General features: G+C 50.0%; 1 pseudogene; it reads right to left on the bottom strand.

Moving 5' to 3' along the window:
• Nucleotides 1-1,120: 1,120 nt before the first annotated feature.
• LOC136461353 (cytosolic sulfotransferase 5-like) lies at nucleotides 1,121-2,149 on the bottom strand (annotated as a pseudogene).
• Between the last annotated feature and the right edge of the window lie 24,587 nt (nucleotides 2,150-26,736).

Here is a 26,736-nt window from a genome sequence, read left to right as displayed (position 1 = left end):
ATCATGATTTTAGAAGAAATCTGAAACTCGTTTCATATTTTTCTAAGCTAAAATAAATTTCCTAGGAATTTTCTAATATTAAACTAGATTTTGAGATTTTAAGTTCCATATATTTTCAAAAAAAATATTTAGGAAGATTTTTAATTATTATGTTTGTAACTTTTTCTTGGTGAACTCTATTTGACTATCCTAAACTATTAACAAGGTCCAGTTTATCTCCCTTGCGTCAAAATATCCAGTTTTATAATTTGAAGAAGGTAAGGTGTATCGAACTCCAACAAAAGTTGAGACTTGAGTGAGGTCAGAGGGAGTTTTCTGAAGAAATATGGAGAGGCCGAACAATGACTTTGCAGGGCAGCACTTGAGCGAAATGCTCACGGCACCGTACAACTTTGCATGAGAAGCGAGCAAACGGGACCTTAGCCCCACCCAGCACGACAATGAGACGGTCTCCGATAGGTGACCTGCGTGGACAGCGAACCTCAAAATAAGTAGCTGGAGACTTAAAATTAGGCTTCAATAGAGTACTATACAGAAGACCTATTTTAGGTTATCTGAGAGGCATAATCTAAATATGAGTATTCTCTCTCCTGAAAATTCATTTGCAGAAAGAATTTTCTTTTGGGTCTTGTTACTGAAAAGGATGTCAAATGAGTATTGAATCCTTTGACTGTAGCGCTACCTAAACGTTAAATAAATCTTATATTTTGAGTGTTATTTTTGGAGATAGTCTAACTCGATGAATGCCAGAATCAACCATAAGCACAGAAAAATCTGTAGGCGTTTTCTTTCTCTCAGGTTGAAAAGAAGATAAGTATAAAAAAATCTGATGACACAAGACTTTATGGTGCACTATTTAGGAGTACATAGTAACGCGTACTTTTTTTATTACATAGCACGGGTACTCATATATGCATCTATACTCTCGATGTGACAAGATGTTACAGCTACAAATGAGTTGTACATGAATTAATTTCCGGTACGATGATTGATTAGGTCCACATTTTTCGTCTATCACTGAGGAGCAGAGTATTTCTGAACCGGCAATTCAAATAAAACTAGTTGATTTTGACATTATGCAGTTTGCAATAACCGGTACTGTATAAGAGGCAAGAGTTGTTCACATTGTGCTCGAGAAGGCGATTCCAGTCCCTTGCAGTGCATCCTCAACGACCTTGTCCAGCCTCTGCGCCATCTCCGGCGTCATGTGATTGCTCCGGTCCCCAGCAACACCCTTTCTGAAGAAGCTTTCGTTCTTGTTCCCCAACCTAGTGCTTCCATTTCTGTTCACCTCCATGTCCCTCGGCTTCCCCAGGCTACACAGCTCCACGATGGCGCTCACCAGCCCGCCCTCCTCCTCTTCCTCGAAAAATTCACAGCCCATGAACTTCGCTAGCTTCCTCACGTGCGCCTCAGGCTCAAGCAGCATCTCCTCGTACCTAAGGAACAGCACCTTGTCAGGCCTCCTCACGCTCTCTTCCAGTACTGGAGGACATATGCTGCCACTGCAGGCCGCCCGGACATCGGCCGTCGCAGAACAGCTCCAACGCTTCCTGGATTGTGAACGACCGGGCGTCGACTCCCCTCGCCGACACCGCCTTCCTCGTGAACAGCCAGTAGGAGACCAGCGCGTCCTTGGGTTCCCGGAAGACATACACGATCCGGCACCCTGAGCTCTCCCCTGTGATGCTGCCAGGAAGCAGGGAGTAGGGAAGGTGCGTGGCGAGCACGCGCGGGGACGGGAGCGCCTCGAACTCGTCCTTGTTCCTGTCGTTGAGTTCGATCCCGAGGAACTGAACGCACTCGTGGGGGCTGCGGTGGCGCAGTGGTCGCCGTCGGACGGCGGGTGCGTGGACCGCTTCAGCGTCACGAAGGCGAGGGCCTTGAGCCAGGTGGTGCCGGACTTGGGGAAGCTCGCGAGGATCACGTCGGTGGGCCTTGGCACGAAGCAGGAATGGACGGCTGGCAAGCCCTCCTTCGCTGTGACCTCCGGCAACCAGAAGCCGCCGGCGTACCGGCGGAGCCCGAATGGTGGCCACCTGGTCTCGAGGGGCGGCGCCGAAGGGATGATCCCGACTACGTCGGCGTGAGGCGTCATCACCGGTGTCGCGCCTTCTTGTGCGTCGTCCTCTGGCTGTCTGGAATCCATCGTGTGTGCTACCGATATGGATTTCACGGAACGTCACTTGCAGTATGTGTCCAGTTTGCTCGTTGCGACCTGCATGTTAGATGTAAGTGTACCTCAAAAGAGATGTAACAACAAAACCTGTACGGGGAACTTAAGATATAGTAGTGTTGACAACAAAAATATGACTAGGAAGTCAAGACATAGATCGAGAAATGAAATATAATTGAAAAGCATCAAAACTAGGCCGAATTTGCAAAGTCCTGGGAAAACCAGCCCAATCCGGTTTAGGCCGGTTTTGTCGTGGATGTTTCGGACGAAAAACGAATGTCAAAACTGCATAGTAGCCGACTTGCTACTCAGCCTCACGTGTGTGGCCTCGGATGATGAGTCCTAGCTAATCACGTCAACAAGTAGTACATGCAGTCTGCATCTGTGGAGCTAATCACGACCATGCATGGCGATTCCGTGCGATTCCCAAACGTCTCGCCAACGAAGAATGTGCTCCATGATCGGCAGTGGGTTCGTGACATCAAAGGAGTGCAAGTGTTGGTCGACTATATCCTCCGTGTCTAGTGTCTACAACTCCCAATCGTTGGCCAGAAAGAAAGGTGAGAGATCGAGGGGAGACTAGGCTCGCAGACATCTCACCTTGCACGTTTATGGGGAAAAAGACAAGAGGGGGAAAGATTTTGCGCACCCGGGAAGAACACGGCGACGACGTGGATGGAGGCTGGCAGGTCCTGTCGGCGGTCGGCGAAGAACTTCCTGGCGTTTCCCTTATATATATATACTCATATATATCAATCTGCAGATCTAGCATTGGATTTGGATACAGTCCTCGCTGTCCGCGTGGAGAAATATTGTATACGGGCATACGGCATACGCCACTTTCACGTCGCCGGTCGCCGCCACGCCCAGGGCCCGGCCATTCTCTCTTTTTTTCTATTCTGCCCGCGAGGCTGCGACCGTCTTCTTCTGGCCAGTGGATTAATTCGTCAGGCCCAATTGGCTTTGTCCTTTCGGCATTCCGCTATTTTCCTTGTTCCTTCACTGGCCGAGAACATGCTTGTACTTTCTTCATTCGAGAATGAAAATCTTAAAAAGCACTTCGAATACAAAACTATTAATATAAATTTTGTATCCTAAGCTTCTATATAATTTGACTAATTACGGATTAAAATTTGTAAAATTTCTTTTTTTCCCTTATACAAAACACGCTTATCATTCTGGATGGAGGGAGCAAATTGTAGCGGGTACAAAAACTTGTTGCGCGATCACTTAGGCACGCCCATGCTAACTATAACCAGCTAGCCATCTATCGGGTTCATAAACCCAGGATCCCCGATAGGCCCGCTTCCCATCAAAAGCTCGGTCCAGCAGACAGCATTATGACAACGCGCGACTCCTGGGCCGGACCAGATACCTAACAACCGGCAGGAGGAGCGATCCAGTCTCCGACCGGAAGGCCTGGCCTAGGACGGGACAACACTCGCTTCCGACTTCGATCCGCTTCTCCGACCGGAAGGCCGGGCCAAGGTGGGGACAACACTCGCTTCCGACTCCGACCCGTTTCTCCGAACGGAAATACATCGAACCTCTGCTTACAGCTCTTCTCTGACTGGCGCGGTCGGAGCCGACTGGCAACAACCGACCGGGACGCCCACTCGGTGAGGACTCAAGAATCAGGCGGAGCAGATAAGATAAGGCGCTCAAGTCAACCGCAATATCGAGGACCGTACCCGGCACACCTGTAGGACAGTACCGCCAGGCCATGCCAGAAGGGTGCTCTACAACCTTCCAGGCGTGTCAGAACACAAATAGTGTTGTGGGCGTCGACATTTGTCCTACAGTATGGTAGGCGCCGATATTTGACATACCAGAAGAACACGATGGAGCCTGGCACATGTATCTGGGCGTCAACAGCATTGTGGGCGCCGAGAAACTGTCTTGTATCCGACAGCGTGGGCAACAAGACAAGAAAGCACTCTCTCTCTCTCTCTCCCTCTCTCCTAAACTTGTAAGGTCGTCCCCTTCATCTATAAAAGGGGATGCGATCTCTCCCAACAAGGACGGTCATTCTGACTCTCTCTTGGCAAGCTTTAGATATTTGGAGCACTCGAACAGGTCCATGGCTCTAGAACTCTAAAGCTACACAGAGCACATATTCCAATACTTAGCGCACGCAGGAGCTCCCGTCACTCTTGGCCCTTCGGTCTAGAGTCCGACCGGACCTCTATCACCCTCCATCTTATTCTCATTCGTTTGTAACCCCACAGAAAACTTCAAGCACCTAGGCTCAGGAATAAAGTCATTGACCGACTGAAACTGGACGTAGGGCATGTTGCCTGAACTAGTATAAACCCTATGTCATTGAGTGCTAGGCCACATCCAATCACAACGTACGGCAAAACTACAAATATTTACTTGTTGGTCACTTTTCGCACCGACAGTTGACGCCGTCCGTGGGGAGGACGCCGTACGTTCACACTTTTGGTCATCGGATGGCCCACCTTTCTGCCATCTTCGGCATGCCGGGCTCAAGCGATACGATTCGCTTTGGCTCGCTGGAGTTTCCCATGCTCCCACCTGTTGGGATGTGGGTTCCTCCCGTCTGTGATAGAACCGCCCAATTTATACAAGATCAAGTACGGTTGTCCCCGCTAACACGTTGACACGCGCATACTTTCACTTATATAAACTCGGTAGTCCACCGAGTGTCTCGAAAGACCTCGGTAAATCAACATCACAACCAAGATCGCATGATTAAGCAAATACACATCACATACGCGGAGTTGCAGCAGAAATAATATTACAAATGGTTTCATAAATAATAGTATAAGTTTGGGTTTCAAAACCAATTAGTAAAAACAACATAGCTTTTAAAAGATTACATTAATACATATTCCAAATACATTGCTAGCATAAGTGACATCCTCGGATAAAAGCATATAGATGAGAGATAACATAGAGTCACCGAGCCCACCGGCAGTTAGCCACCATCTTCAGCAGGCCGAAACCTCACCTACAACATGGTGGGATAAACCCTGAGTACTCGAATGTACTCAGCTAGACTTACCCGTCATAAACCAAAACAAATGACACCAAGGATTATGTAAGGCTTTCTTTAGTGGGCTAGCTGACTCGTTTGCGAAAACCATAAGCTATCATGAAGAAACCATTTTAAGTACTTTGCAACATCTTTATTATGACCTATCCATCTAGGTAAGCACCTATACTATAGAAATCACTTGATTAACCAATAACATCCAGTTACCAACTTAGATTTAGCATATCCCATACTATCCAGATAACCATTAGTGTTCCATCATAATTACTACGATGCTGTAGCTCGAGTCAAGTGCTCACTATCCAGGAGCGATGGCGATTCGAATCGATTCCTAACCAGCTGGTGATTTATTCCTCACACAAACCACACTCACCAATCAAGTGAGCTACAGATCACCAATGACACTTTCTAAGTAGCCGTGGGATAACAGTCAGGGACCGCACTACCCAGGGACCGCCCGACAGCCAGGACGCACCTTGGGCTCACTCTTCGCGTCCCCGTCATACCCCCTTCAGCACCAGTCTACCAATCCGAGTTTATCCCGGCTCGAATAGTGTCACTAGCTTCGCGGTCGAAAGGTACTTTATTTGGCCAGCTAAATGTGAGGTATGCGTTCAACATGACAAGAGGGATAGCAATGATCGGTCCTTAATTGACACAGACAGAAAATTAACAGCACCCCAGAACCCTATCTGGTTGCCTCCAATTTTTTCCGTCCGGTCTCCAATTATCCATCACACATGGTTAATTCTAGGATATCATTCTTTCCATAGCTAAATTCTTTCAGTAACCACCTATAAATGTCGGTGACCGGAAATCACCGATCGCTACCGATCTAAGCAAGGCTAAGCTGTTATTCGATCCCGACCTAACAGGGTAAAAAGGTAATAAGGTAGGCAAGGATAGTAATAAATGCATCAACGGTTTCAATCAACTCCTACAACTTAATGCAACAATATATAAACTCATATATAGGAATAATTGCTTTTATAAAGTAGGAGACTTAGAATGCTCCGGGGCTTGCCTAGGATCCAACACAAGTCAGTTCAGTTAGCTTGCACCGTCTTGGTGACATCTTCGGTCCTAGCACTTGCTTAGTCCTTCCATCTTCGGGATAGATCCGCCAAACCCAATCTTCGAGTTCGGCCCCACATCACATCCTTCACGTGGTTCATCTAGCGTACCTAAATGAGATGCAAGATGCATGTGTATGAATGTGAAGAATGGTAATACAAGATGCATCACATAAACGTTCAAGACAAACACAAGATTATGCAAGACATAGACACCAATAGCTATTTAACTAACATCACACAACTAACTATAGAGAGCAAGCACATCAAGCATGACACAGCCTTCGGGGCTACCAAAGAGTCGTTACCTAGCTAGAAATTAACCTTCCTACTGGTAACTAATCGGTTGGCTCTCAACACTAAAAAGGTTCCAAATCTTCACTCTTGTACATAACGGTCAAGACTTAGACAAAAGTTCCTAAGCATCAACACCCTAGGTGTTTGTCACCAATTAAGCAATGGGTTTAAGCTCAACCATGGCATGTTAAGTGGTGATGGAGATGTTAGGTCAAACATATGAAAATGAGAATAAGAAAGTTGTAGGTAACTTCCTAAGCTTTTCAAAAAGTTATGGTTCATATTTGTTGGAGGTCTAGAACTCCAGTTATGCTTCTCTGAAGTTCCTATCAGTTTTCTGTACCACTGTTGTTGGGTTGCATTTGTAGTTTTGCTTGTGCAATTATTTTCATGGTGCAAATGATGTTTTCTATGGTTGTAGTGAATACAAAAGTTGTAGAAAATTTCATGATCTTGCCTGTGTTCAAATTATAAGGCCATAGGCCTGATAGTGTAGGAGTTACATGACTTTTAAGTCTTCTGTCAGGTTTTGATTGTGTTCTGAGCAGATCTAAAAGATGCTAGTGTTTGATCTAGTTAGGATTTGAATGAGCTTTTGGTGATAATAACAAAGTTGTAGATAATTCATGTATCTAGCTTTTGTTAAAATTTGGTGGTATTTGGCCTTGTGGTTTGTGAGTTATGCCTGTTTAAAGTTGGGTTTCAGAAATGGCTGCTCTCTGTCAATTGTGGATCCGTTTCTGTAAATGGGTATATTTGAATTAGTTAACTTGAGAATCATGCTAAGATGATTAAAGATGAATTGTAGAAAATTCCATAAGCTTTCTAGAATGTATTGTTGCATGGCTATTGGATTTGTATAACTATAGTTATGATCCAAACATAAAGCTGTTGTTCCAGTCTAGAAATAGACATATGCTAGTTGTGGTTGTTTACTCCATATGTTGCTAAGTGTGGCTTATGCCCTTGTTGATGGTCAAGTTATGATACTTGTGACCTTGTTAAACTTGTGTCATGCTTGATGTGCTTGCTCTCTATAGTTAGTTGTGTGATGTTAGTTAAATAGCTATTGGTGCCTATGTCTTGTATAATCTTGTGTTTGTCTTGAACGTTTATGTGATGCATCTTGTATTACCATTCTTCACATTCATACACATGCATCTTGCATCTCATTTAGGTATGCTAGATGAACCACGTGAAGGATGTGATGTGGGGCCGAACTCAAAGATTGGGTTTGGCGGATATATCCCGAAGATGGAAGGACTAAGCAAGTGCTAGAACCGGAGATGTCACCAAGACGGTGCAAGCTAACTGAACTGACTTGTGTCGGATCCTAGGCAAGCCCCGGAGCATTCTAAGTATCCTACTTTATAAAAGCAATTATTCCTATATATGAGTTTATATATTGTTGCATTAAGTTGTAGGAGTTGATTGAAACCGTTGATGCATTTATTACTATCCTTGCCTACCTTATTACATTTTTACCCTGTTAGATCGGGATCGAATAACAGCTTAGCCTTGCTTAGACCGGTAGTGATCGGTGATTTCCGGTCACCGACATTTATAGGTGGTTACTGGAAGAATTTAGCTATGGAAAGAATGATATCCTGGAATTAACCATGTGTGATGGATAATTGGAGACCGGACGGAAAAAGTTGAAGGCAACCAGACAGGGTTCTGGGGTGCTGTTAATTTTCCATCTGTGTCAATTAAGGACCGATCGTTGCTCGCCCCTCTTGTCATGTTGAACGCATGCCTCACATTTAGCTGGCCGAATAAAGTACCTTTCGACCGCGAAGCTAGTGACACTATTCGAGCCGGGATAAACTCGGATTGGTAGACTGGTGCTGAAGGGGGTATGACGGGGACGCAAAGAGTCAGCCTAAGGTGCGTCCTGGCTATCGGGCGGTCCCTGGGTAGTGCGGTCCCTGACTGTTATCCCGCGGCTACTTGAAAAGTGTCATTGGTGATCTGTAGCTCACTTGATCGGTGAGTGTGGTTTGTGTGAGGAATAAATCACTAGCTGGTTAGGAATCGATTCGAATTGCCATCGCTCCTGGATGGTGAGCACTTGACTCGAGCTACAGCATCGTAGTAATTATGATGGAACACTAATGGTTATCTAGATGGTATGGGATATGCTAAATCTAAGTTGGTAACTGGATGTTATTGGTTAATTAAGTGATTGCTATAGTATAAGTGCTTACCTAGATGGATAGGTCATAATAAAGATGATGCAAAGTACTTAAAATGGTTTCTTCATGATAGCTTATGCTTTTCGTAAATGAGTCAGCTAGCCCACTAAAAAAGCCTTGCATAATCCTTGGTGTCATTTATTTTGGTTTATAACGGGTAAGTCTAGCTGAGTACATTTGAGTACTCAGGGTTTATCCCACCATGTTGCAGGTGAGGTTTTGGCCTACTGAAGATGGTGGCTAACTACCGGTGGGCTCGGTGACTATGTTATCTCTCATCTATATGCTTTTATCTGAGGATGTCACTTATGCTAGCAATGTATTTGGAATATGTATTAATGTAATCTTTTGAAAGCTATGTTGTTTTCACTAATTGGTTTTAAAACCCAAACTTGTACTATTATTTGTGAACCCAATTGTAATATTATTTCTGCTGCAACCCTGAGTATGTGATGTGTATTTGCTTAATCATATGATCTTGGTTGTGATGTTGATTTATCGAGGTCTTTTGGGACACTCGGCGGACTACCGGGTTTATATAAGTGAAAGTATGTGTGTGTCAACGTGTTAGCGGGGACAGCCATACTTGATCTTGTATAAATTGGGTGGTTCTGTCACACCGTCTTCGAGCCGTTCTAGGCCTTCCTCTTCGGAAGCCTAAACTTTATCACCGACTAGCTCGGCGTGCTTTGCCTCCACGAGGAGGCACTTGTCCCGGCACCCATCAGAGGAGAAGTGCCCTTCGTCGGCTCTGGGCTGCCCAATGACCTCAATGACGAGACACCCGCGCTACGCTCTGAGCCCACGCTGGGCTCAAACCCCACTATGAGTAACGTACATATTGTTCCTTACTCGCAATTTAATATCTTCTGCCGACTCTCCAGAGGGACCCCGTTGTCCCCACCACAACCGCCATGCAACCGGTTCCCCTATGGCCTTACATCCCTCGCGGACGCGTACACGTGGGGGCTCCGAAAAATGCTGACGCCGCCCCCTCTCACATCCAAATTTGTGGGGATGGCGAGCTACGCTCCCGCCTCTTTCCATGACCTCGTGGATGACAAGGTTGAAAGCGATGGCTCCAGCATCGGCGACGTCATGGCACCTAGCCACCCTCCTTCTTGGGAGTGCGCTATGGTAGACGCTCTGGGATAGCCGCCGGGGGTAGCCGAGTCTCTATAGACTCATACCCCTCTGGAACCTCGTGCGGAGGCCCTCGCTCGTGCGTAGAAGCATGGCAAAGAGTTACGACAAAGGCGGCAGAGCCAGCCGCCACCTACGTCGGCGCGCTCGGCGCAGTACGCTATGCCACGCACGCATAACCTGATGAGCGGTGCCCATTGTCACGCCCGTTAGGTCCAGCGCAACATCCTGGATGGAGGAAATAATCCCCCATAGTTCGCTTGGGCTGTCTAGAACATCGCCACTACGACAATGCTTCTGCGCGGCCTTCTAGAGCCTACCTAACCCTAGGAACAGGCGATCCACTGAAACCTTCGGTAGCTGGTGGAGACTGCCGCCGTTCAACAGGCGGAGAGCACCGCATCGTGACACCAGCTCACGGCCTCTTTGCCTACTAGGGGAATGGGGGCGCACCAGTCAAATCGCTCCATCCGCTCACCACTACGGTCGCCAGGCGTGGAACAGGAGGCCATAGCTGCGCCACAGCCTGACCCGGCGCCCGCTCCACACCGACCACCGGTGCGCGAACAGCTCGGGCCGAATCGAGATGCTTGCAGCGTCATCAACAATCGTCATCAAGCCTGACGTGATGATGACGTCCATCAAGGGGTGGTGAGAGCAGGCGGCATGGGCCCTGGCTAGACCATCGAGGGGAGCGGGGAAGCGCACCCTAGGCATGGTCACCGACAAGATGACCGGACTCCCAGTCCAGACGGCCTAGGACCATGAGGGTTTGGTCGTCGCATCCAGAAGGAGCCATTCCCACAACACTTCCGACCACCTACCAACATCACCAAATACACTGGGAAAATGAATCCTGGTATATGGCTCAAAGACTTTCGGCTTGCCTATCGAGCTAGAGGAGTGGATGATGACCACTTCATCATTCAATACCTCCCCATTTGCGTGGGGGAACATGTTCGAGCATGGCTCGAATTCCTCCAGCTTGACAGCATCCGCGACTAGGCAGATCTCAAGAGAATCTTCATCAGGAACTTCTAGGGGACGTATGTCTGTCCTAGGAATTTCTGGGACCTCAAGAGCTACCAATAGGAGCCCATCGAGTCCCTACAGGATTACATCCGTAGGTTCTCAAAATGATTCAAATCCCTTCCTAATGTTGTTGACGCAGACGCCATCAACGCGTTCCTCTCTAGGACAACCTATGAGTCCTTGATCCACAAGCTCAGCTGTCTAAAGCCCCATACCACCTACGACCTGCTCGACATCGCCACAAACCATGCCTCCAGTGAGGAGGCGGTCGGAGCGGTCTTTAGGGGAGGCCAGGACAAGGGCAAGGCCAAGCACGAGGATCAAGATGAGGGCCCCTCCATGCAAAGGGGCAAAAAGAACAAGAAGGATCAGCGCCGACCGACCAACTCTGCTTTGGTTGTCGTGGCCGATCGTGCAAGCAAGCAGCCCCAGCAGGGCCAGCCCGATCACTTCAACAAGCTCATGGAAAGCCCATGCACCAATCATGCCTACCCCATCAAGTAGCTCTACAAGGACCGTGAACTCCTTAAGCACTTTCTATGATAGGCCAGCGGACCGAAAGAAGGAAAGGGCAAGGAGGCAGCAGCCAATAAAGGAGGCATGGTGGGTTAGGATGGGGACGGCTCCCCCAATCTCGAGGAATGCCTCATGATCTTCGATGGATCTGATGCCATCTACTCCAAGCGCCAGCACAAAGTGCACTACAGAGAGGCATGCGTCGTCGAAATGGTCGTCCCCTCTTTCCCTAACTGGTCAGAATCTCTGATCACTTTTGATCAGAGGGAACATCCATCCCACGTCTCTAGACCAGGTCGCTACCCGCTCATCGTCGACCCCATTGTATGAAAGAAGCGTCTCATTAGGGTGTTGATGGACAGAGGTAGCAGCCTCAACATTCTCAACGTCGACACCCTCAATGCCCTATGCATCCCCTAGTCAGAGCTCCACCCAGTGAGCTCTCCCTTTCACGGTGTGATCCTAGGGACGTAGGCATACCCGCTCAGGCAGATCGACCTGCCCATCTTGTTTGGCGACCGAACCAACTTCTGCTCAGAGGTCCTCACCTTCGAGGTGGTGGACTTCCTAGGGTCCTACCACACCATCTTTAGGCAGCCATGCTACACCAAGTTCATGGCGATCCCCAACTACACCTACGTCAAGCTGAAGATGTCGGGACCGAACGGCGTCATCACTGCGGGTAGCACCTTTTCACATGCCTACACATGCAACCATGAGCATTACGAGCTCGCCACTGCCATCATCAACTCAGCCGAGCTCCCTTAGCTCAAAAATTCATTGACTCCAGTGGTCCTAGACTACAACGAGCCAACCTCCTCGACTGCCTTCCACTGACTCGAGGAAACTAAGACGGTGGGGATCCACCCCACCGACCCAACCAAGATGGTGTGGGTCGGGGCCGAGCTCTTGGCCAAATAGGAATGCGAGCTCGCCGACTTTCTATGTGCCAATTGTGATGTCTTCGCATGGAAACCTTCTGACATGCCAGGCATACAGCGGGAGGTCATCGAGCATGCATTACGCCTTGTCCTGGGCTCAAGGCCCGCCAAGCAACGCCTACGTCGCTTTGACAACGAGAGGCGCAGGGCCATAGGTGAAGAGGTCGCCAAACTCCTGGCAGCTGGGTTCATCAAAGAGGTATACCACTCCGACTAGCCTACCAATCCTATTCTTATTAAAAGAAAGACTGAGAAATGGAGAATGTGCGTTGATTATACTGGCCTAAACAAGGCGTGTCCGAAGGACCATTTTCCTTTGCCATGCATAGACCAGATAGTCGACTCCACCTCAGGATGTCAAATCCTCTCCTTTCTAGATGCCTACTCAGGCTACCACTAGATTGCGATGAAAGAGTTCAACCAGCTCGCAACTTCATTCATCACCATGTATGGTTTGTACTGCTATGTAACCATGCCTTTCGGTCTAAAGAATGCTGGCGCCACCTATCAATGGTGCATGCAGCAATGCTTCACCGACCAAATCGACCTGCTCGACTAGCCAGACCAAGTCAAGCGGCCAAAACCAACCATCGCCATCTATGTTGATAAAATAGTGGTCAAAACGGCTCAAGCTTGCGACCTGATCGCAAACTTGGCCGCAACATTCGTGAACCTCCAAAGGTTCAACATCAAATTGAATCCCCAAAAATATGTTTTTGGGGTTTCGAAGGGGAAGCTGCTTGGATACATCATGTCCGAACGCGGTATCGAGGCCAACCCTGAAAAAATCATGGCCATCTCCAACATAGGCCCTATACGCAACGTTAAGGGCGTACAAAGGCTCACCGACTGTTGGCCACCCTGAGCCGGTTCATCTCCTAGCTAGGCGAGTGGGGGATGCCTCTCTACAAGCTTCTCAAAAAGACAGACATGTTCGTCTAGACTGAGGAGGCACAGTAGGCTTTGGAAAGCCTCAAAGCATCGCTGACGTCAGCCTCGATCCTCGTCGCTCCCGAATGGGACAACCACGTGGTGAGCGCCACCCTAGTTGTCGAAAGGGAGGAGCCGAGACACCACCTGAAGGTGCAGCGACCCGTTTACTTCATCGGTGAGGTACTCACCAATGCCAAGGTTCGGTACCCCTAGGTGTAGAAACATCTATACACCGTGCTGATGGCGACCCGGAAGCTCCTGCACTACTTCATCGACCAGGAAGTCATGGTCGTCACTTCATTCCTGCTGGGAGACATCGTCCACAACCGCAATGCCATGGGACGGATCTCCAAGTGGGCACTCAAACTAATGGGCCACGACATCAGGTATATCCCCCGCACCGCTATTAAGTCTCAGGCTCACGTGGACTTTGTCGCTGAATGGATAGAGGTCCAACTCCCGACCCCAAACGTCACCCACAAGTACTAGATGATGTACTTCAATGGGTCAGTGATGGCACCCGGCTTAGGGGCTAGAGTGGTTCTGATGTCCCTGGATGGGAGCAGGCTCTGCTATGAGATCCGTCTCCATTTTTCGGCATCAAACAACACCACGAAATACGAGGCCCTCATCAACGGACTATGCATCGCCATCGAGCTCGACGCTACATGGTTGTACATCCACAGTGACTCGGAGTTGGTCATTGACCAAGTCATGAAGGAGTCCTCTTGTAAAAGCCCCCTTAAGGCAGCATACTGCCAGGAGGTGCACAAGCTCGATGACAAATTCTAAGGGATCGAACTACATCATGTCCCCCGAAAGGACAACGATACCTCTGATTTTCTCGCACAATTGGCTGACAGGCGGGTTCCGTTTCTGGATGGGGTCTTCATCAACAATCTTCACAAGTCATATGCCCCATCCTAGAAGGTCTGATCTAGACACACTCCAACTCCAACTCACCACTCGGGGGCTCCGACCTTGGTGCCTTCATGACGACGTTGTCGGCCGACATCACCGTGGTAGCACTCGGTCAAGCCGACTAGAGAGCGCCGCTACTCGCCTACCTCCTCGAGGAGATTCTTCCACTAGAAAGAACTAAAGCACGACGAATCGCTCAACACGCCAAGATGTCCGTCACATTTGGTAATGAACTTTACAGGCGAAGTCCGTCGAGAATACTCATGAAGTGCATCCCTACCGACCAAGGGAAATAGCTCCTCCTCGAGGTCCATGCCAGAGTCTACGAACATCCTGTGGCCCCGAGGTCGCTGGTCATAAAAAGCCTTTCGACAAGGTTTTTACTGGCCCACTGCGCTATGAGATGCAGAAGATGTCATCCGCAGGTGTGAGGGATGCCAGTTCTATGCTCAACAAACTCATTTGCCAGCATAAGAGCTTCAAACCATTCCCATCACCTGGCCATTCATGGTCTGGGGCCTCGACATGGTCGGACCCCTCAAAAAGGGCCTGGGTGGCTTCACTCACCTACTGTAGCGGGTGACAAATTCACCAAGTGGATAGAGGCGAAGCCCATCACCAACATTCGCTCAGAAGAGGCGGTCAAGTTCTTCCTTGACATCGTCTACCGTTTTGGTGTCCTTAACTGTATCATCACTGACCACAGAACTAACTTCACTAGGAAGAAGTTCCTGGACTTCTGTGATGGATACGGTATCAGGATCGACTGGGCCTCGGTCATACATCCACGTACTAATGGTTAGGTCGAGCGGGCCAATGGCATGGTCCTCCAAGGACTCAAGCCACGCATCTTTGACCAACTCCATAAGTATGCCGGGCAATGGGTTGCAGAGGTCCCAGCGATCCTCTAGAGCCTAAGAACGACCCCAAACCGATCCATAGGGTTCACACCTTTCTTCCTGGCCTACGGAGCTAAAGTAGTGCTGCCCACCGACCTCAACCACGGTGCCCCAAGAGTGATGGCCTTCGACTGAGACTAAGCCACGGAGGCTCAGTAGGACACGGTTGACCTTCTCGAGAAGGCTCGTAAGACGATCGTCATCCGCTCCGCTCACTACCAGCAAACTCTCCGTAGGTACCATGAAAGAAAAATCAGAGGGAGGATCCTCGAGGTCAGAGACCTCATGCTCCGAAGAACCCAATCAACCAAGGAGAAACATAAACTCTCTCCACCATGGTAAGGACCCTATACGGTGATCGAGGTGATCCAACTGGGCACCTACCAACTAAAGGACAACAACAGCAATGTTCTCACCAACACATGGAACATCAAACAGTTATGCCGTTTCTTCCCCTAAAGCTCGGTCTTACCGTTTTCTTTCTTTCAAACGTTTGCTCCGACAAGCACCCTAGCCCGAGCACTCTCGGCCTGGGTCACTTGGGGGCTCCACGAGGTTGTGATACCACCCCTCTCTTTTTTACTATCAGTTAGTAATACTTTTTGCCCAAACGAAAGGGCATTCCGTTCCTTTGATTACCTTACGTAACTTTTGTTTTAAACTCCCGACCGATCACACCCTGCCACGACCTACGGTTACAAGCAGCTGAGCCTCGTGGGCCATGCTCGGGTTCTTAAGGTTGTAGCCTACGAGTCAAACGGGCAGGTGTGAAAAAGAAAAGATAAAAAACAAAGCTATGCTAGGGTAAAAACAAAGAACAGATGGGACATGTTTCCCCTTATGAGTGATTCCATCACAAAACAAAACTGAAGTATTCATGAATATAAAAAAAATGTTCACATGGGGGCTCCCCCATGAACTTATCCTTTACATATACTAATTATTTCTACATCTAAATTTCTATTGTGGTCGCCCGATGGCATCGGCTGATGGCTTGGTCGACGAGGATAAGGGCTGCTCGCTCTCCGACAGGATGACATTTCGCTCGGTGAGAGGAGGGATGACGCTCGCTTCCGGCCCAGTCTCCACTCCATCCACAGGCTAGATGATGTCTTCCTGGCGCACGCCTTCAGCCACGCTCGAATGGCAAGCCTCCGTCACCCATTGCATGGAGACTTACTCGGCAACCATCTGTGCGTATGGCACCAAGCTCTCCCCAAGCACATGGATAGCATCCATGCTCCAGCCGTTGGCGTACCCTCTGCAGATGGCGGCAAAGTCTAGGTCTAGGTGGTGCGTTACCACTGAGATCGGCACCCCTGATATCCCGTAGAACATCCCATCGGAGATGAGCACCCAAACTTTGTTCGGGACCTCCGCCAGCTGGATAGCGGGCGTGCTGGTGCTCAGTGTCGATCCAAACACCTCAGAAATGACCACCTAGGCAATGTTGCAGATCTGGTTGAGCTCCCACTCGAGTGGACTTGTCTAGCACCTCCGCGCTCTGACCGATCACCGCCTTGGCTGTCTCCAGCTCCCGCTCTAGAGAATCAATTTTCCCACCTAGTTCTGGAAAAAGGACGACAAGTTCAGAAGCGAAGGAAAGAAAAAAATAAGGCATCAACCAAAGGCAGAATGGCTACATACCAAGGCAGGTGCCTTTAAGGATGCAGAGTCCCTCCTCTTGCTAAGTCACCTTCTCGAGCAGGCGAGCGTTCGACACCTCGCCCCAAGCACCTGCCCTCGGAGCGTGAGCACTTCTTGATCAGCCTCCGACCGAGCCATCTGCTCTATCTCTAGAGCCTCCAAGGACTTCTGGAGCATCGCCTCAGTCTCTACCAGGTGGACCTTCACTGCGTCGAGTCCCCGCTCGGTAGCAGTCGCTCGTTCTACTGCAAGTAGTTCCATCGCCTGCGCTCCCATCGCCTCGGCCACCCGGTCTTGGGACTCGCAGTGGGTAGATTCTAGCTGGCTCTCAAGCTCATCGACCTGCTGCGACACCCGCTCCATCTGACCGTGTTCCCCTCAAAGGAAATGGGACTTGTGGATCGACGTCGCCTTTAACTCCTATAAAGCGAGAAGCAAGCATGCTAAAACAACCAGTGGAAGACCAAGGAGTTAAGGACAAATGCAAAAACGTAGAAAGATTACCTCTACGACACATGGTAGGTCAACTGAGACGGCCTGATGGACGAACTCAACCCGCTCCAAGGCCTCCTTGAGCCTCGCCTTGGTTTGGGCAAGATCGGACTCCATCGATAGTCCTCTCTCCTCAAGCATGTGCTAGAGCCCCACCTCCTCCTCGTCGCGAAGGACGAACTAAGCCTTCCTCAGGTCATCGAGGTAGGGCCACACCAGCTCACCGATCGCCCCCAACCCGCTATAAGATCCAGCTGCTGTGATATTGTGTGACGACCGGACCATCGCCAACTCCTGCGACAGCAGGATGGCTGACGGCTTCACCCTAGTGCCCACCTCGCCGGAGCAGGGGATCTCCACTATCTTCACTCCATAGCCCAACGGTGGATGTTCTGCCTCTGGCCTAGCCGCGTCACCTCCTGACCCCTCTAGCTCTGACCAGGAGGGTGAGCCATATGTTCCTCTGTCATGTGAGGTAGGGAGCCCAGTCTCCCTCCTCTCTTCTGCCGTGGCTGTTGGGGGAGGGATCGCAAGGGTCACCTCCGACCCAACCTCCATTGTCACCACTAGGATCGCCTCCATCACCGCTGCTTCCACTACCATCATACTCATGACCGGACGGGAGGACACAACCCCTAGAAGGGAAGGTCGCACCGCCACCAGTCTGCTTTCCCCGCCGCTCGTTGTGACTCGCTGTAGGCTGGGTCTCCACTCCTCCTGCACGGGAGGTGGGGCGATGCCCAGTCCCATCAATCCATAGCCACTATCAAATAAGTACAGGTCAGTCGTGCTCAAAGAACTCAACTGTGAGATCGAAAAAGATGCATACCTGGACAAAAGCGATAGGGCCCTAAAGCCCCGACCCGCTGGCAATGAGCCCGCTAGACAAGGACCGCTCATGGGTCGTGACCTGCACCCCCTCACATTAACCAAGGGAGGAGCCGACCTAGCCGGTTCCCGCTTGGCCCGTGAGTCATCGCGACCGCTGGCTCATGATGCACCCATCGAAGCAACTAACGGGGCATCTCACCGTTGTGGGTCACACGCACGCGCCGACCCCAAAGATGTAGGGGTACGAGCACGCTCCTCCGACCGGCCGGCGTGCCCTGCCACGCTCAGAGCAGGTGGGTGCGAAGCCAACAACACCTCCGAAGGGCGCGGCGACCGCACCCGCACCGCCTCTCGCATGACGGCGGCGTCCGAGCTTGCGACATGCTTCCTTGATGTAGGAACATCGCCGCTCCTCTTCGTCTCCCGCCCACCGCCGATGGACGCGGCCGTAGGCTCACGATTCTCCATCGAGGTCGTAATGATGCCTTTGTCTCCTTCATCCTCGGAGGTGCTCGCGTCGCCACTCATCTCCATGGGCTCCTCCGACTCGAGCTCTACCTCCACATTGCTCTGGTTTTCCCTGGCCTGCACCCGTCGGGCAATCTCCTTCTCCTTCTCGTGCCTCTTCCAAGCCTTCTCAGTTCTCTTCTTCTTCTTGGCAACTGCTACCTCCTTTAGGGCAGCTTGCCGAGCCGCGCCCTCCGCCCCCCTCAGAAGATGCGGCCGGGATTTGTAGCTGGTGAGTCCCTACGAAACGGACAACTCGAAGTCAAAACAAATGAGGGCAAGAGAAAAAAGGTCATGAAATAAGAAGAGGGGAGCATACCAGATTGGACAGCTTCATGGAGTGGAGAGGTTCGGGCTTTCCTTTAAGGGACTCTTTGTCCCTTAGTTGCAGCACCTGGTCGAGTCGGCTTCAGACCTCGTCCTCCGCCAACTCCTCCGGCAATGCGTGGTTGGGATCCATCGGGCCAGAGTAGGCACACATCGGCCGCCTCCTCTCCGCCAGTGGGGTGACTCGATAGTGCAAGAAGATGTGGAACACCCTCAGCCCATCGAGACTATGCTGCACTAGCTTCTAGAGCTCTGCCTCAATGACCTCTAGCTTGTTCTACCGACTAGAGGGACCCTACGACTAGCTCTCCTGCCTCTCCAGCCTTCTTCCAATGAACGGCAGGAATGGCGCCTTTGCTGGGTTCCTAATGTAGAACCACTCCCTATGCCACCCCCAATTGGAGTCATAGGGGGAGTACACGGGGTAGCAGCCCGATGGCCTTGGCTTCTTATGCAAAGTGAAGCCCCAACCAGTGCGGTTCTAGGTGGCTTCCCCTCTGACAAGGCTCGCCTGGTGAAGATCCGCTGAAAGAGGTTCATGTGTGGCTCCATCCCAAGGAAGGCCTCGCAGACGGTGATGAAACCGGCTACGTGCAGCACCCCAGTCGTATTGAGGTGCTGCAGCTCTAGGCCCCACTCACTGAGGAGCCCACGCAAGAACCAGTGCGAGGGATATCCCAGCCCGTGCTCATGGAAGGCGAGGAAGGAGACAACCTCATCGGCCCAAGGTCACAGAATAGCTTCCCCTGGAGTAGGAGCCCTCCAATGCGCCACCTCCTTCGACAGGAGCAGCCCCTTCTCGGTGAAGGCGGCTAGCACCGCCTCATCTATGTTGGATGGCCTCCAGTTCGACATCGCGCTCCGAATTCACGAATGGATCTATGAGTTCTCCTCTCCCTTGCTTTACCCTCTTTCTCCTAGGAACCGCCGTGGCACACGAACGGGCAAGGTGAGAAGGAAGAAGGAGGAGAGGTGGTAGATGGAGAAAGGTGAAGGAATGGGAAAAAAACCTCTCCATTCCCCTATTTAATGCGGATAGGCATGCGGTGGGATGTGTCCTGACTGATGGGACACACCCTGCCCAATGAAACATCACCCGGTAAAAGCAGGATGTGGCCTGGGTTAGGCCCACCACTACCACAACCCAGGCGTAGGAACACAAGGCACAACCACATGCAAGTGACCCTCCGCCTTCCCAAACAGGGTTTAGAAGGACCCACCAATAGGATCTTCATCGAGGAGAGACCAACGGGCTACCTGAGCTGATCGGACGGCTCAGGCGACTGCCGAGAGATAGGTAAGGAGCAATGGGATGCCCCATGTAGGCTACGTCAACTCCGTCATGAATGATAGACACAGATCCCATTCGGATATGTCCGATAAGAGCTCCTCAAACCCGTCACTTGAGTCATCAAGGTAACTTTACCAAACATTCTTACTTTATTTTCTAATGCATAATCATTCATTCATCCTTTCTCATAACACGCATTCACACATTCATCCATACAATCATTCATTCATCCCACACATCCAAAGCATTGCATATGCAATTGATACATCACAATGCTTCATGTTGCATCATGAAGCGGTAGTCGCCTCATTTGACATGAGCGATGACCAATCGGGGTTCAAAGGCTAGCCCACGAAGGGCTCGAGGCCGCCTCGCGTCAAACCGATCTAGGGGAGAAAATGTAGATGAGCCCCAGCGGTCCTCGCTCGATTTACTCAGAAGCAGACAGGGTCATCTCGACCTTCTCGTTTGATCCTAACCTCGAGCCATGCCCATAGAATCTCCATCGAGGGGAGGCCAGCGGGCCACCTGAGTCGGTCTTTGGAACGGCTCGGGCATCTACCAGGAGGCGGGTTAAGGAGCAGTGTAATGCCACATGAGTACTATGCCGACCCCGTTATGAACGATGGACCCGAATTCCACTCAGACATACCCGTTAGAGAGCTCACTGAGCGCATCACTCGAGCCATCAAGGCAAGCGACGTCAACTCAGCCCCCCCCCCGGTTGCGGAAACCGCGGATGGGGTAACGCATGAAACTAAACTGACCCCTCGGCCACGCCCGACGCCTGGGTCCACGCTCCGTCACGCCCGATGACGACTCACGATTTTACACCCATCCGTTGCTCTCGTACAACGAGTATAAATAGCCCCTTCACGACTCCGCAGAAGTCCCAAAAGGACTCGGGGGCTCCTATTGGGTTCATAAACCTAGGGTCCCCGATGGGCCCGCTTTCCAGCAAAAGCTCAGCCCAGCAGACAGCATTACGACAACACGTGACTCCTGGGCCAGCCCAGATACCTAACAACTAGCAGGAGGAGCGATCCAGTCTCCGATCGAAAGGCCTGGCCAAGGAGGGGATAACACTCGCTTTCGACTCCAACCCGCTTCTTCGACCGGAAGGCCTGGCCAAGGAGGGGACAACACTCACTTCTGACTCTGACTCGCTTCTCCGACTGGAAATACATCGAACCTCTGCTTATAGCTCTTCTCCGACCGACGTGGTCGGAGCCGACTGGGAACAACCGACCAAGACGCCCGCTCGATGAGGACTCAAGAATCAGGCAAAGCAAATAAGACAAGGCGCTCAAGTCAACCGTAATACCAAGGACCGTACCCTACACACCTATAGGATAGTACCACCAGACTATGCCAGAAGGGTGCTCTACAACCTTTCAGGCGTGTCAGAACACGAACAGTGTTGTGGACACCGACATTTGCCATACCAGAAGAACACGATGGAGCCTGCCACATGCATCTGGGCGTTAATAATATTATGGGCGCCGATAAACTGTCTTGTACCCGACGGCGTGGGCAACAAGACTAGGAAACACACACACTCTCTCTCCCTCTCTCCAAAACTTGTAAGGTCGTCTCTTTCATCTATAAAAGGGGATGCGCTCTCTCCCAACAAGGACGGTCATTCTGACTCTCTCTCGGCTAGCTTTAGATATTCGGAGCACTCAAACAGCTCCATGGCTCTAGAACTCTAAAGCTACATAGAGCACACGTTCCAATACTTAACACACGCAGGAGCTCCCGTCACTCTTGGTCGTTCGGTCCAGAGTCCGACCGGACCTCTAACACCCCATCTTATTCCCACTCGTTTATAACCCCATAGCAAACTTTAAGCACCTGGCTCAGGAATAAAGTCATCGACCGACTGAAATAGGACGTAGGGTATGTTGCCTGAACCAGTATAAACCCTGTCTCATTGAGTGCTAGGCCACATCCGATCACAACGTACAGCAAAACTATAAATATTTACTTGTTTGTCACTTTTCGCACCGACACCATCTTTGTTGGTTTTTATTGGACTTCGGTCAACCTTATTTCAATTAAATCAAATAAAGTTTATAAGCTCCATAAGCCTATGTGGAATATAGTACTATTCCCATATGGGAAATTAACTGAATATGGTTTCATCTTAAATAAATGGCTATTATGTATATTATGTGCATTTGGTATGATGTTATGAAAGGTGGAAAGCAAGCTGCACGGTGGCGCCAAGTCATGAGTTCGTATCATGGAAGTGCAGTACATAAGTATTTAGATAGTAAATTATTTTAAGTAATTTTTAGAGTTTGTTATTATTTTAAAAATACTAGTAATAAGACTTTTAAAATTTATTTGTCTTATGTTTTGGTAAATTATATATCTGCATAAGGACATGCTACATATAGGCTTTGTTTGGTAGAGCTCCGTTCGACTTCGGTTTCAACTCCTTCATGCGCTAGAGCAAGGAGCTATTTTTTCTCTTAAAATGCATCAGTATTCATTGAAATCGCTATTTTTTGTTCTATTGGTTCTAGCTCCTCCGTGTATTGTAGCAAGAAATCGGAGATGTTTGTTGATGTGTCAAACGAGATTATATTGCTAATAAAAAAATATACTGAACTGGACCATCCTAGATTAAAATCCTGGCTATGCCACTGTGCAGAGGGTATCAAGGAAAGCATAAAGTCACTATGACCATATGCTGAATTTTTTTTTGAGAACACGCCGTAGCGCATATTTCATTAAGCAGATAGAGTTTTGAAAACAAGCCATGGTAACGACATGGTTACCAAAACCTAGCACTACTGGATTCACAACCAAAGATTACATTTTAGCAAATTTTGCGACAAAGGGCAAAATGAACTACAACCTTGCCAAGATCAGCCCCAGGCATCTGTTCCCTGCCGAGCACCAGCGCTTGGCCTCCTCCTGCATCGCGAGAACCAGCAGCCCAGGCGTGGATGCAACAGCATTAAAGGTGCGGGAGTTCCTTTCTTTCCACAACATCCAGCCCACCAGGAAAATAAGCGAATCAAAGCCACGTCGCAGCGATTTTTGAACTGTCTTTCTAGACCGCAACCACCATTCCAGAGCTGCCTCTCCATCATCAGCTGAAGGCACCTGCAGCCAAATTCTTGCAAACCAAATGTGCCAAACTTCCCTACTGAAGCTGCACCCAATTAGAATGTGATCCATCGTTTTAGGTTCTTGATCACACATGATGCAATCGTTGGAGGGTTGCAAGCCATGGCGGAAGCGGCGATCACTAGTCCAGCAGCGCCCGTGCATGGTTAACCAGAAGAAGAAGCAAACCTTCGGTGGAGCCGGCGTCTTCCAAATCTGCTTGGCGCCAAGAACCGGTGAGGATCCGAGGAACATGGCACCATAGGCTGAAGCTGCTGAGTAGGATCGATCAGCGGTCAGTCTCCAAATGAACATGTCAGGTTCCTATGATAACTGCACATCATCGATGAGGTCGCAAATGAGATCGATTTCGAGCAGAAGCTACAGAGAGGGCGGTGCAGCAATGTGCCGGACCCAAGCACTCCCATCCAAGGCCTCGGCGACAGTAGCCATCTTGTTCCTTGCTGCACAGCAACGAACACGGTCGGTGCAAAGGACTCGATGTTGACCCCTCTGATCCATTTGTCCGTCTAGAAGTACGTTGACCGACCATTTCCCAGGTTTAGGACAGTAGCCGCCTAGAAAAGTGCCAGAGCCGCCTTCTCCTTAGTCGCCGGCCGGCGTCCGAGTCGGCGATCATGCCAGACCCATCGTACACGCAGCGCAATGCCAACACGCCTCAGGTCCGAGATACCCAGGCCACCCAACTCCTTGGGCAAACAAACCCGCCCCCATGCCACCTTGCAAAGACCACCATCAACCTTATCAGTTCCTGCCCACACGAATGCCCGTCTCAGCTTATCAATCATGCCAATTGCCCAAGGTGACAAGCAAAGGACGATGGAAGTATGAATCGGGATGGCCGAAAGGGTAGCTTTGACAAGCGCCGTTCTGCCAGCTACATTGAGCAAATTTCCTTTCCAGCCTGGGATTCGCTGAGCCACTTTGTCAATGATGTACTGCTCCTCAGAGCGCTTGAGTTTGTAGACTGACAGTGGAATTCCAAGGTACTTGCATGGGAAAATTTGAACTGTACAGGACAGTACTCCCTGAACCCTTGCTATATTGTCTTCTAAGTAGTGTATAGGTGTGGCAATACTTTTGTCCAGGTTGGAGAAAAGACCCGAAGCAAGACCAAAAATTCCCAGCACCGCTTTGACAGTTAGCAGGTCCTGTTCATTTGGCACTACGAACATGACCAAGTCATCAGCATATAGGCTAACATGGGAGCCATGTAATTCAGCGATGGGTGTCAGCAACCCCTGTCGTTCCACCCAGCCAAGAAGATGGTTTAGCACCTCCATCACAAGGACGAAAAGCATCGGCGACAGGGGGTCCCCCTGACGCAGCCCCCGAGAATGGCAGATCCTCCTCCCTGGGCGTCCATTAAGGAGTATCTTGGTGCTTGACGTCGACAGAATAGCGGAAATCCAGTTTCTCCATCTCAAGCCGAAACCCATGTGCTGGAGCACCTCAAGCAGGAAAACCCAAGCAACCGAGTCAAACGCCTTTGCCACATCAATTTTGAGCAGGACACAAGTAGAACGCCGCCTGTGTAGCTCCTTGCACGACAATTGTACATCCCGAAAGTTGTCATGTATACTCCGTCCCTTGATGAACGCACTCTGGTTGCCTTGCACCAATTGGTCTAGCACCTTCGCAAGCTGGTTAGCCAAACATTTAGTTAGAAGCTTGCCAAAACTGTGTATAAGGCTGATGGGGCGGTAGTCCCTGATTTCTTGTGCGTGGTCCTTCTTCTTCAGTAATACCATAAAAGCATCATTTAAGTGGTACAGGCTTCTGAAATCAAGCGACCAGAAGGCGTTGAACGCATGCATGATGTCTCCCTTAGTCGTTTCCCAGGGCAGCTTGTAGAAGAGTCCAGTGAAACCGTCTGGACCTGGCGCCTTTTCATTTGGTAGGTCTTTGATCACATTCCACACCTCATCCTCAGAAAACAGCCCCTCCAACTCAAGCAGCTGAAAAGAGGGTACGCTAATTACATGCATGTTAATGCACCTGGACCTCTCAAAGTTGGTTCCCAGAAGCCCATTATAGTAATCATAGAGAGCCTGACTCATGGATATATCGGAGACAACCTAGGCCCCCTGTACCCGAAGTGTGTCAATCCTGTTCTGCCTCCGCCGATGGCAGGCTTGCAAATGATAGAACTTCATGTTGGCATCACCCTCCCTTAGGAAAAGGATCCTAGAGCGCTGCCTTGTGATCGTCCGTGCGAGCGAGGCCAGGCCCAAGGTCTTGGCCTTGAGGGACCTGTACATGTTTAATTCCTAGTCATGTAGATTCCGCCTCTCCTGCTCTTCATCAAACCGGAATATGAGCTCGCGAGCCACAGCAAGCTGCAGCCGAATGCTACCCACCTTGGAGTTGCTCCATCGACGTAGCTCAATGGCAACCTTGCGAAATTTTTGGTCTAATCTTTGAAATGGATCAGCCCCCTCAACCGTTGAAGACCAGGCACTCTCCACCACACCAGAAAAGCCTGGTATCTTTGTCCAGAAAGTCTCAAACCGGAAACAGCGCTGGACATCATAGAACGCAATGATCGTGAGCAGCAGCGGGCAGTGGTCAGAACATTCAGAGGACATAGGCCTTAGAGTGTGTGAGGGGAACTCAGTAAGCCAGCCTACAGAGGCAAAGGCCCTGTCCAGCAGCTCGAGCGTTGGTCTGTCCCTGCGATTAGACCAGGAAAAAGATCTACAAACCATGTTGATTTCTTCCACCTGTACACTGTCAATGAATCTTCTAAATCTTGCCATGTTTCGACGATCAAGCCTGTCGTTCTTCTTGTCCCGGGCACGATAAATCAAGTTGAAATCTCCACATATTAACCATGGCCCAGGTGAAGTGTCACGGAATTGCCTCAACTCCGCCAAGAACTCGACCTTTTGGGCGTCTTCCTGCGGTCCATAGACCCTAGTTAGCCACCATGGCGTCGACGTGGCACCCCTCTTCTGAAAGCGAGCTGAGATGGCGAAGCGTCCCTTGTTAATATCAGAGACAACCCAATCGTCCCTAACCTAGGCCAGTAAGATCCCGCCAGCCGCCCCAGTCGCGGGTAGGAAGTCATAATCGAAAGCAGGTCCTAGAATTTCATTCGCAAGCAAATTACATAAGCTGGAGAGTTTGGTCTCCTGGATACACACACACGATGGCTTGTGCAGCAGCAGCAATTCGCGAACCACATTACGACGTGCGCGATCATTGAGACCGCGGATGTTCCAGACGAAGCAACTGAAGGTCGTCGACATTGGATAACCAATTGGGCGACATCCGTGTGTGATGGCAGCGCTCAGAGCGTCGCGTCCTCCAGACCATGGAGGTTTAGGTCCACAGTTGTCAGGTCAATTCCATT

The sequence above is a fragment of the Miscanthus floridulus genome, chromosome 6 (assembly GCF_019320115.1).
Source record: "Miscanthus floridulus cultivar M001 chromosome 6, ASM1932011v1, whole genome shotgun sequence".
Lineage (NCBI taxonomy): Eukaryota > Viridiplantae > Streptophyta > Magnoliopsida > Poales > Poaceae > Miscanthus > Miscanthus floridulus.
Note: the sequence above shows the minus strand (reverse complement) of the source record. Positions and strands in the feature narration are given on the sequence as shown.